Source organism: Sinocyclocheilus rhinocerous, unplaced genomic scaffold, assembly GCF_001515625.1.
Source record: "Sinocyclocheilus rhinocerous isolate Xijiao unplaced genomic scaffold, SAMN03320098_v1.1 scaffold865, whole genome shotgun sequence".
NCBI lineage: Eukaryota > Metazoa > Chordata > Actinopteri > Cypriniformes > Cyprinidae > Sinocyclocheilus > Sinocyclocheilus rhinocerous.
Window position 1 is genome coordinate 567,443 of NW_015646167.1, and position 13,233 is coordinate 580,675.

Here is a 13,233-nt window from a genome sequence, read left to right on the forward strand (position 1 = left end):
CCCGCCGAATTGTCTGGACTCCGCCCTTCAACGACTGCTGCCTCGCAATGCGACGACGCCATTTTTTCTTCAAGCGACCGAGACTGTAAGTTGAATTGCTTTTCTCTTTATAAAAGTACACGGGAAAAACATTTTTGTTGATAATTTTACTCAAAATATGATTGGTGGTGAACACATTTAGAAATTACTAACTGCGCGTGTTTTTGTCAGGTTTAGTGTTAAAGGAACACTCCACTATTTTTGAAAATAGGCTCATTTTCCAACTCCCCTAGAGTTAAACAGTTGATTTTTACCGTTTTCGAATCCATTCAGCCGATCTTCGGGTCTGGCGGTAGCACTTTTAGCTGTAGCTTAGCATTAGCTTAGACTTCTGCAGTGTCAAGTGAAGGAAGCTCCTCTCATAAGATTGCAAACTGGGAGTCTGATGACATGGAGTGTGAGTGATGGAAGCCCTTCAAGAAAGGAGCAGAATGTTGAAGATTACGCCAGAATTGTGAGTCTGTGTCATTTATGTTATTCTCTGTGCAGTACAAATTTAAAACGCACAAATGAATATGAAAAATTTAAGTTGAACTGGGCAGGCACACAATATCAACTTACGTTCACACCTGGAATTTACTAATTATTAATTTAAGATATCAAACTGCAAAAAGATAAATGGTTAGTTGACCCAAAAATGAAAAATTTTCATTATTTCTCACTCTCTGTCATTCCAAACCGGCAAGACTTGACCACTTTGATACTTCAAGAAGTTCATAAAGAGATAATAAAACTAATCCAAATGAATCGAGCAGTTCAAATTTTCTGAATAGACTCGATCGCTTTACAATGAACAGATTGAATTTTTTTTTTCACATTTAAACATTGATCAGGGAACATAAACAGAAAAACAGAAAATTTGGACTAAACCACGATATGTATGGATTAGTTCTCTTTATGAAGTTTATGAAGTATCAAAGTGTAGTTGCGTGGACCGTCATTCAGGGGACATACATCTTGCATTCTAATATCTTCAATTGTGTTTCAAAGATAACCAAAGTCTTGGCTGTGTAAACCATGATGAAATTTTCATTTTTGAACTAACCCTATAATAAAAGAATGTGGCCATATGCGTCACCCAAGATGCATGCTAATGCCAGGTGTGAACAGAGCCACTGTGTGACTACACAATCAACTTAGCAGAATGGTTCCTGAGAGAGATATTGTTGTCATTAATTTTTTTTTCTTTTCAAGAAGCCAAGTTCCTGACTTCTCCCAAGACCTTCAAGGACCCAATTGACCTCGGAATCAGCTGTAAAGGAGGATGAAACCGATGTCTAAGGTTAGACTATATTTCACATCCATCCTCGCGGTCGTTTTTTTTTTTAAATATCCGAAGTATTCATATACTGCAGATATTAACTTTTTTTTCGGCGGGGATGGAGATTAGATCAAATCAAATCACGTTTATTGTCACATCACCACAGCACATGTGCCTTGGTGAGTGAAATACTTGGGAGCGTGCTCCAGACAGTGCAGAAACAATTACATATAGACATACTTACAGACTTATACAGATGACAGTGTGCCATATACACATACATATACTTAGTACACACAGTGTACAGCAGATTATACATGAACTGGATACGCAAAATGTCATGGGTGTGCATTGGATGGTATCCAGTGGTAGCATGATAGATTATTGTATTAAGTGCAGTGTGTACGTATAGTCCAGTATAGGGCTAGACGATATTATCGTATATAGACGATGTCTCATAAGTATCTCAATGTCGATGTCAACAGTCAGGTAAAAGACGATTATCGACATTATCAGAAAAAAAATGACAAATGATAAACCAGTAATTATGTCCCCACTGGATGCAACAAATGCCTCGTTTGTAATGGGTTTTAATGTTTTTGAATCATCTCTCTGGCCTGACACGGCATCATCACAGTATGGTGAGGGGCCTAACATTTCCGTCACATGCTTGAGGTATTCGGCCAATCACAATGCACTGGATAACTGGCCAATCACAGCACACCTCGCTTTTCAGACCGATGAGCTTTAGCATCATATGACCCCTTTAAAAAATGGGGGGGTGACCGTTAGGGGGTTAATAAAAGTTAAACAGAAAAAAAAGACATAGTAGCACTGTATGCGTTTCTGAATATTTATTTAAACAGACTGTATAATGATGAAAAACCACAAACATGAGTTATAATTAAAATACAAATACCTTCACAGCCTATTTATACACTGCACATAGTGCCCTATTTTTTTTACAGATTTTTTTAAACAGTGTATACAGTATAATTGTTTAATTGAGCTGAGATATAGCACTATAAATTCTTAATTAATTTGCGCAAACGGATGAAGACATTATAGGCCTATATCTCAGCTCGCCCCTTAACATGCACGCGTTCGGAGTTTCGGCAGCCCAATACTGAATATTATATTGTAGCCGTTGTATTTTGATTCATAAAATAAAAATTATAAAAATTTAAATACAAAAATGAAATTTAAATTACCTGCCTCTAAATAAATAAAGCAGTTGTTTTTATTTCGTTAAAAACGGGCCAAAAGAGACCTCCGAACTAGGCTACCAGAAAGGGAAAAAAAACTTAACGTTTTTGCTCAGAATTCGTTTTTAATCCTGCATGATTTTAGTCATGTGTGATAAATATCAAATAGCCTACATTATAGCTTGACTATAAGTTTAAAAACAATACTACAATTGTTATAATCAAGGAACTTAAACTTACCATCATAAAAATGTGTCTACACACGTCGGAAATAAGCATATTTTATTCAAGCCATTACTATATGATATCAACATGCATTTATCATTCTTACAATCACCGCCAGAATGTCCAACTTCACCATGATGAACTTAAAATTGGGTTCTATTATTTTTCTTCAACAGTTCTCCTCACAAAACGAAATTCATTTCAAACACAAATTTGATAAGAACAGAGTGGAAATTAATGCTGCGGAGACGTCTTCCTGAGGGTAGCAGGGAGAGCAGTCTGTGGGACGGGTGGCTGGAGTCTCTGATGATCCTCCGGGCTTGCCTTATACACCGCCTGGTATAGATGTCCTGGAGGGAGGGAAGCTCACCTCCAACAATGTGGCGGGCAGTTCGCACAACCCTTTGCAGAGCTTTGTGGTAAACTTTAATGTAGCAATAATTAAGACCAAACTGAACCTGGTGTGCATTTATGGTGCATGCCGGCGATGTTGTCTCGGCGGGGACGGGGCGTAGTGAAGGTGGGGCTTGGGTAGACGGTATTATCGGATATCGCGATATTTTTAAGGCGATTATCGATAAGATATTTTTGACATATCGCCCAGCCCTAGTAGAGAGTATTGTGCTAAATAGTTTGTATATATATATATATAATTAATCTTCATGTAGGTAGGAATAATAAAACAGCTTGAGTTGCTGTGCAGTGTGCAGGGCAGCAAAGTTAGATCTAGAGTTTTGTTTTTTTTACCACATCTGGCTTTTGCATTGTAAACGGCTCCATTGTCTATAATGGGAGCGATCTAGTTTTGTTGTGTAGTGACACGCACAAAATTTTGTGTCAGTATTTCTGCCAGCCTGTCTATGAGGCAGTCACTCCTTCTGGTTCTCATGTATATTTATAAATGTTTGTCATTCTCTGCTTCTTATTGGCCTGCTGGCCTTTTGGGAATTTCCATACATCTCGTATTAGAATATCTTCATAAATATGCATATAATGACACGCATATTCGTATCATATCGATATTTTTCATGAATATTCTGCCTAAATGTATGTGCAGCGGGGAGAAGATCACTTTGCCTTCTGTGTCTGAACTCCGCGTGCCCCTATTGTCATTCACAACTGTTTGTGACAGCAGGCAGTTTGGCTGCTTATCTGAATACCATCATGACCGTCTGTGTGACGGAACCTGGGCTGCCCATCAGCCTCTAGAGGCCATTATCCCCTCGTACCCCCGCCCCAGGCACTGACGGACCTTGGGAAAGGGAGCCGTGCGTGAGCGAGTGTGTGCATCTGATGGCCATGATGGATTGGGGCCGAGGCGGGTCATAGGGTTAGGATATGGTTGCCAAGACAAACAGCTGTGCTTGTGTCTGGGGCAGGTGTTTCATAGTGTCTCAGCATATTGAGAGCACCCAAATCAATACCAGCCTCAATTTATGGCCGAAATTGTGTGTGTGTTGGACTCTACCTTTGAATAGAGGGCACTGATTTGTGTTTGGAACATGCTGTACAGCTCTGCCCATTTCTTTGTTGTATTGTGCCTCTTGTTTATCCGTGTGTGTATGTATGTGTGTGTGTGTTTTTAGGTTCCGTGCTAAAGTGAAAGATCTGGAGGTGATGATGCAGAATTTGATCACTTCAACCTTCGAGACTGTGAACTGTGTGGAGGAAGGAGTACAGCTGCTTGACGTGTTTCAGCACCTGTCTGGACGAGAGGTCTTTCTCACACACACTTAGCTTTCAATTCAAAACCTTGTACACCGTCAGACTGCTACTCCTCTTAGCAAATATAGTGAATACAAATGGCTCCAGCAGAACAGACCACCCACAGACTTCTGATGTCACTTCCTTTTCACTCTCAGTTACTCAGGAGGTCAGTAGCAGGACTTCACGCACACATATAAGCCCACTGCTCTCTCACCTGTGTCACCTGTCTCTTTACTTATTGTCATTAAGATGTGTTTACCTCGATAATTAAGTTAGTTAATCTCTCCTGGCTTTTGCCTTCCCCTTCAGTAAGTTTTTTTTTTTTTTTCTATTTCTTCCTTTTATTCTTTCATTCAGCTTTTCATTTTCAAATTTTGGAGTGCTGCTTTGGCTAGACTATTTTACATGCATTATAGCTAAAGCATTAAAGGGTTAGTTCACCCAAAAATGAAAATTAGCTTGTTTTACCTACCCTCGAAGCATCCTAGGTGTATATGACTTTCTTCTTTCAGAGTTATATTAAAAATTGTCTTTGATCTTTCAAGCTGTTTAATGGCACTCAGCGGGTGTTGCAGTTGAACAGTCCACAAGTTGTCAAATAAAGCTCGCGCATTCATAATAAAAGGTGCCGCAGACGGCTCCGGGGGATGAATAAAGGCCCCCTGTAGCGAATCCATGAGTTTTTGTAAGAAAAATATCCATATTTCAAACGTAATAAACACTTTTCTCTCACTTCCGAGTTTGTTTAATAGGAGTAAAGGAAGCAAAGTTTCGACATTTTTCTTTGCAAATCTTCGGTTTGTACTTCTAATTCGTGACCGGCGTTTTGTTTTGTTCTCTCTCCGCATTCGCCACTAATCACGCAACGCCGCGCGTCTTACGTCATCCGCCGGAACTGCTTCAGTGTATGACAGTCAGCGGAAGTGAGAGAAAAGTGTTTATTACGTTTGAAATATGCTGTTTATATACAATTTTATACAATTTTTAATATAACTCCGACTGGATTCGTCTGAAAGAAGAAAGTCATATACACCTAGGATGCTTCGAGGGTAAGTAAAACACAAGCTAATTTTCATTTTTGGGTGAACTAACTCTTTAATACGAATAATAAAAAGTAAAAAATAAAAAGATGCCAATGCCATTGAAGGTGAAACAAACTCAAATTTAAAATAAAATATAATAATGTTATACAATATAAAAAATATAATATAAAAATATGAAATAAAAATAACTTTTCATAAATAACAGTCTAAAGACAACTAGTTAACATAATTATCATAACAGTAATTTGTTAGTTTGTAGTTTCTGAGAGGGTGCATTCACAAAGAAGTAAATTATAAGAGGCTGTGTATTACAGTAATTGTACCACAATTTACCACATTTCCTGAGTGTTTCTCTTTTATATCTTTCTCAGGCTATCAAGCAGACCATTGACAGAAATACGGTGGATTTGTACGCTTTGCTCAGTGTTGAGCTGAGTGATATAAATTTGGTGATGTGCAGGCTGTCATCTCTCACTCCTGCTCAGATGCCTCAACACGCAGGACAGGCACATTGGACCCGAGCAGTCTGATCACGGATAGAAAGACCCATGGAGGTAAGATTAACATTAAAGAGAGGTTAACATAAAAAAAAAAACACTATAAGGTCAGGGTTGTGAATCAAAAACTCATTTTGATTCACAATTGGTTGCGCCTTTAAAAAAAAAAATAAATAAAATACCAGTACACAATGATTTTAATGAAATTCTGACAATGCAAAAATACTCTGTGTTTTCTGTACTGGTGAAGAAATTTAATTTTGATTTTAAAGTTTTAATAATTTTATTTGCTTTTGTCATAGCTTTAATTTTTGTTTTAGTCATTTTGGTGCTTCAACTTAAACTTCTTTATTTCACTTAGATGCCAAGACAGATTAGTCCCATTCACTAACAAGTGAGTCTTATGAGCTGGTTCTTTTTAATGAACCGTTCTCAAACTCGTCAGTCTTAAATGACTCAATGACTGACTTTTCTTTGTAATTGACTTGAAATACACCAAACACTTAAGGTTTTGTGAGATCGGTGTAATATGCTAGATGTTATAATGTACAGTAGTTAGGTTTAATTATTTTGTGCTTCCTCAGAGGTACCAAATAAATCGTTAATAGAATTGCTGAGGAACCAGAATCGTTACGTATGTAATCAGAATCAACCAAAATGGTTTCCCTTCCATAATAAAGATGTCAAACATTCTGACATCAAACTGACTTGGGTCCACACCAAAAGCTGTCATGTGAAAAATGCCCACAGTCAAATCAAGCATCACTGGTTCCTGAAAGATGTACCAATTAGATGTGTGTTTAAGAGACCACAAGGTGACTTATCAGTCCAATCCCAGCATGCACTAGGCCACACCCTTTTTTCCTCACCCTTTGTAGGTGAACTCTATTGGGTTTTGTGGACAAAAGAATCAGATTCCAACCCAAAACCTCTATCAGGGTAAATTTGGAAGGTGCTGAGCTCATTGCTGAGCTCTTCTCTCTGTTGAGTTAAGAGCCTTGTGTCAGAGGCCAGTGAGGGGCCCCAGCAGAGGCCCTGGAGCTCAACCAGGATCTAGCCACACAGGCCCTAATGCTATTAAAGCCAGCTGTGCCGCCACATACTCACGGTCTCGTTCTTTTTGTCACTTTCCATTTCACTCACCCATCCTCTCTCTCTTGTTTTCTCTTTCTTTCACTTCTCATCTTTCTCTCTTTCTTCAGTTTGCTTACAAAGCACATTGCCTTCTCCATTGTGTTTAAATTCATTTTCCGCTTTCTTTAAGAAGGCAATTAAGAGCAGACATAAGCTTTAATTGGACACAGATATGATTATGTTGCATTTCCCCACAATTGATCCCAAAAAGGCCCACAGAGAAACAAAAGGGAGACAGAAACCAGAGTTTAATGATGGTCTGATTAGACGTTGTAGAACGTTTACATTGTTACTGCATAGCCGGAGACATTCCTAACATGAGCAAAGTTTAGCCTTCATTTGTTTTAATGTTTACCCTTTGGATTGTTTAGCTTAGTTGTGCTCTGACGGTTGTTTTGATTGTTTGTGACCTTGCATGTGTGAGTCGGTAAGATTTCAAGACGTTGTTTGTTTGTTAGTGATGAGATGTGTGTTCAAAGAAGGCTCTGCATTCTTTCTGAGCTCTTCCCATCTGTTTGTATGTGTTTTTTGCACATGTGTTGTCTAGGTTCTCCAGTGCACTCATTTCCTGCCACACGTCAGCAGTGGAGGGGAAGTGCATGTGAATTATGCTAAGCTTTGTCAGATTCTGGATCAGGAGGTGAGGAGGTTCTTCACAGACTGGAGTCAGAGTCTGAACAGAGAGTGTCTCAGCAGTCTCAACCAGCCGCTCATGATCCGTTATAAAGGGAAGACAGGTCTGATGGACATCAACTTTGACAAGTATGTGATTACACAAACACACATGCATACAGGCCCTCCAGTACCTCTGTGCTCACTATGATTGTCAGTATAATTAGACATGCCTGTCACTGACCAGGGATGTTTTGTCCATGGTTTATGGCACATGATTCAGTGCACTGCACACTATAAAAAATATTTGTTTTCATAATTTTTCATCAGAAAAATATGGAGCCAGATCAGCCTCAAAAATAATACATTTGCAAAAGAAAATTCATAAATGCACAGCACAATTTACATTTACAAAATCCGATTTTATTGTAAGTGTACCGTAGTGATTCGGAATAAAACAAAAAGATATTTATGAATCTTAATCTGTCAGGAAGGTCTCAAAAATACCGCACACAAATTCAAAGCAGTCCATGCACGTGTGACGATTTGCAGATTCAACGATCCATAAATACATGTAACATCATTCATAAATGTGTGATGGAAATTAATTCAAGAACTTGATATATACATATTTGTGTAAACATTTTTAATTTATTTAGGTAAGATGCATTTGTGTGAGCAAACATTGTCTTTTTTGATTTAATCGAGAGGACAGTATAGAAACATCATAAAACATCCACTTCTCACTTTTTCTGCGGAGGGAAATAAATAATATTAAATAATAATATTGACCGCAATGGATTAAATCCTACGTTACATTCTGTTACACTTGAAGTTGAATATGTTGTGAATACTGTTAATTATTGTCCTTTAGCGACCCATTCAAACCCTTTCAAATAATTAAGTTATTTGTGGTTGTGCTGATCTGAAATCTTTCGTGCTCTGTAGTCATACATGACCATTACATTACAATACATGACCATTACTGGAGAGGTTTTATACATGCTGAATATTCTAGTGTGAGCACAAATACATAGACTTTGAATGTATAACTGTTTGTGTTCAGGAACCGGTTGAAGATGTTTAATGAGATTCATTACTGGGACCGACTGCTCTTCAAGATCCCTCTCTACATCACAGAGGTGTATCAGTGCAGAGAGGAACTCCACAACCTGAGAGAGAATGTCCTCCTAGTTGTTAGAGACTACAACAGGTCGCTATGGCTGACAGAGACTGAATTCAGTACAAACTGAGTATTTACATTCCATCTGCCTATACACATCTCCATTCAAGACTTTAGCACATCCAGTCTGGAGAAAAGCACTTGAATTAAATGCACACACACACACACACACACACACTTCCACTGAACAAAACAATTCACACTTATGTCCCTCATTCTGTAGTGAATAATAACCTCCTCCTCTCTCACATAAGCGCATACACACACACACACACACGCTCTTCAGACTGGAGGACTCATTGTAACTCTCAGAGGGACAGAGTGAGTCATCTCTGTCAGTATTGTTACCACATTTAATGCATTCTACACATGCCAGCTGGAAACAAACACTTAAACCCAGCACAAGCTAAACAGGCCACTTGCCCCAAATGGCAAAGCACATCCACTAAGACTTGTTAATCCATTTTTACCACCCTCTTGTTCAGTTATGCTTTTAAAATGGCCTTGCTTGTTTTTAAAAAATGCTGTGAAAGAAACTTGTCAGTGCCTGTAAGACCTAAAATGAAAATGAAAAAAAACAACAGTGAACTTACCCTTATATGTTTGTGTTCACTCTCTATTAGAATCATTAAGGCTCTAAATGCAGATGAACTGGGTCTCTTTTCTGAGAGAATTCGGTTCTTGGATAGGAAAATCCAACCAAGCCTGACAAAACTGCACTGGTCGACAAAAGGAACAGCCAGCGTCTTTATCAATGACTGCAGAGTGCACGCCAACAAGGTCAGTAGTCTCTGACACACACACACAAATACACACAACAGAAAACTGGCCAAACAGATGGTAAAGTGAAAAGCTTGTGTTCCTCAGGCAGATGGAAATTTTCTGGATTTGCCCTGATTAGAGCAGTATGAATTTCAATGCTGGTCCAGTGCATTGCCACCAGAAAAACATAGGTGGTGAAGCTGGTCAGCCAGCATAGTTTTTCTGGTAAAGCTGAAGTACAGCTAGCTAGGCATGAAGCCCGGTGTGGACAGCGGCCTGGTTTCTTTAGCAGAGAAATCTCCTGAGTCCAAAATTTGCAGAGAATTATAGACATAGATATAGGCATCCCAGAAATGCTGGATTTGCTTGACAAATTAATAATTAGCATTTCTGGTCATTCTAGTTTAGGGCTGTAAGCAAAACTATTTTGATAATCTATTAATCCAATGGGGTTTTTTCTCTTTGATTGCATAGTCTTGCCCAATGCGCTCTTTCAAGTGATCAATTTGACTATATTGTTTGCTATGCATTGTTGCAAAAATGTTTTAAAATAATAAAAATTTATATTTAAAAAAATAATAAGTTGCAATATAAAGTTTATTTACATAGAATAGAATATTGTTCTGAACAATGTGCTCCCTTTCTCTGTTGCGCTTCATTTGATTGATATGCATGCATACATTTTATGAAGTTAAATGATGACAGCAACATTTAATTGCTCACTTGCTGTTAAAAAAATACTCTTTTGCTAAATGGAAATAATTCTTGCAGTGTATGTAAAATGTGTTTCCCCTCCATAGTGTTGCGAATCAGCTCATGGGGAAATATGAATAATTAATCATAACTAGTTATAATTAATTATAAATATTTAGATCCGCTGTAGATATTTACTTGACCTCTCAGGGTCAACTCTCTGTCAATTCTAAGAACGTTAATTTCCAATGCATTTTTCACTACATTAAGTGAAACCACTAAGACCCAACCAATTTTTTTTGTTTGTATTTATCATTATTTCCTTTATCAATGATCAATTTCATTGAATAGCTATTGCAGCCCTATTCTAATATGCAAAGTTTCACCCAAAGTCTCACAGGTTTTAATCCAGTGGGTTTTTTTTGTGTATTTTTCAATAAAATCTAGTGCAGAATACATCACGGCAGGTAAGAAATATTTTTGGCTAGTAAATTGTCTCAAGTCACCCACTATTGGCAGGTGTAGCAAAAAAAAAAAAAAAGAGTTAATTTTGTTCCCTAGCTACAGTTTTTCAGGAACAGAAGGCTTTGCCCTTGTTTTGTACCGATACAGCTGTGTCCTTTTGCTGGCCGAAATTGCTTTTGTAATGCAAGAATAAGGCAGCATGCTTTACTGAAAATGGAAGTGCGACTCAGTGGAGAGCAATTGTGAAATCTATTCACTTCCTCTGCTGGCTGTCCATCACTCCTTCATTGTACAAGGCAATATGATATTAAAGGGGTCATATGATGCAATTTCAAGTTTTCCTTTCTCTTTGGAGTGTTACAAGCTGATTGTGCATAGATAAGATCCCTGAAGTTGCAAAGACTAAAGTCTCAAATCCAAAGAGATATTCTTTATCAAAGTTAAGACTCTACCACGCCCCCCTAAAACGGCTTCGGAAGGAGGGACTTTGTAGAAAACGAAGCGTTTGAGAGAGGCGGGGCATAGAGGACCTACAATAATGTACAGTATTTGAAAAATAATGTGTTTTTTGAACATTAAAGCATGACAACATATTCTGTTACACCAAATACACAAAATAATGATCTTTAAAAAAGCATGCCCTTTAGCCATGTGGTAAAGACACACACACACACACACACATATATATATATATATATATACACAAAGGCATGCAAGCAGCAGCATGAATGCCGCATCTACTTTAATAAAGGTAGCACAGGCATCTCTCAGAATAAACAGCCCCAGCCACTGCCGCCACTGTGCCCAGTTCTCAGTTGCTGCAGAGAGCTGGGGCCGAGAGTTCAGGTTCACGTCAGAGTCAATGTCAGACATCCTTCGAGTCCAAAACAGAGCTGGCAACAGCTTCAGTGGTAATGGAGAAGTGTGGAGAACTCGAAATATCTGAGCTTACACACACCCACACACACTTATACAGTATAAATTCTACACACCCGTGCACATAGAGTAATCTTCTCCTTTGAGGCTTATTTCATGTGATACATTTCATGCATGAAAAAGTCATGAGACGAGCTGGATCCAGAGCTGGAAGGAAGAGTAAGATTATGTGGCACGTAAGATGCTTCTGAGAACCTCTATGCAGACTCACAAAAATGTCTCTGCAACCCTGCCCTCCACAGATTGAATAGGGAGCTGTTGGATGAGAAAGCTTGATGGTTTGTGGATAAGAACTGCCTCCTTTAATTTTAAGCACAGGGATAGGTGGAAATCAGATGCTCTATTTCTGTGGAAGAGTGAGAGAGGGAGACATGAGCTGGAAAATCCTGCTGGAAAACCCTTGCTGCTCTGTTTGAATGTGTTTTCCATCCTTTCTTACACCACATTCCTCTCACATCCATTCTGTTTTATTTTTTCTTCTCTTGTTTTCTTTTTTCTTTTCTTTTCTTTTTTAATCACATTCTGTCTTTCTGTCATTTTTTTTTACAGTGCAATTAGTTTTCCTCAGCCTAATGGAGGAGCACCTGAGCTTTTAATGGTTGCTTTGTGCTGTAACTCCTCTCAGGGCAGTTATTCAAACTACCTATGTGTAGCTCCTCACTACAGGTAAAAAAAACATGTACTCCCACATGTAAACGCTGAGGTTTTGTTTCACAATAGCTTAAAGGCTTTGGAACAGTGACAGACCAGTAAAGTAGTAGCTCATTTTAAATAATGACGCAACAATGTCAGGAAAAGGTTATGCAGATAGCAAGAACAAAGAAGTGCATAGCCTGACAATTTTGTCTACAATATGCATTAAGATGGTTGTTAGTGCCCCTATTATGCCATTTTTAAGGTTCCTAATATTGTTTTGGGAGTCTCCTACAATAGGTTTACATGCATGCAAGGTCAAAAAACGCTTTTATTTTCTCAAAATATGCATTTAATATCACCTCATTTTCCAACGATTCCCAAACGATTCGTTCAAAGCAGCTCTATGATTCAGTCTCTCTAAACGCCGCCTTTCTGTGAGCCTAATCCGCTGTGATTGGTCGGATGGCCCAGTCTGCTGTGATTAGTCTGCTGCATACAGAGTGTGTCGGAAACAATACGCCTATTGCCATAGTTCCATATTTTGAACTCCCGATAGAAAATATAAACATCTATTATTTATCAAACTCACAGGTTGTGATTCAGTGGAGCCAGTTGGTCCAAATAAACTGGGTATTGAGCCATCTTTCAAGAGCAAGCATTTTGTGAAACCTGCGTTGAACTGCCCGAGATTAGAGAAGCAGTCATCAGTAAAATGACGGGAACACAAAACGAGATTGGGGTTGTACTGCTGTGGTACAGTGGAAAAAATGAATTATAATCACTGATTCTTTGCAGCCTCATCTTTCGGAAGTGAAAATAAAACAAATTTACTTTC

General features: G+C 38.4%; 1 pseudogene; it reads left to right on the forward strand.

Moving 5' to 3' along the window:
• Window positions 1–13,233, forward strand: part of LOC107707048 (dynein heavy chain 2, axonemal-like) — a 158,215-nt pseudogene that overhangs the window by 38,146 nt on the left and 106,836 nt on the right.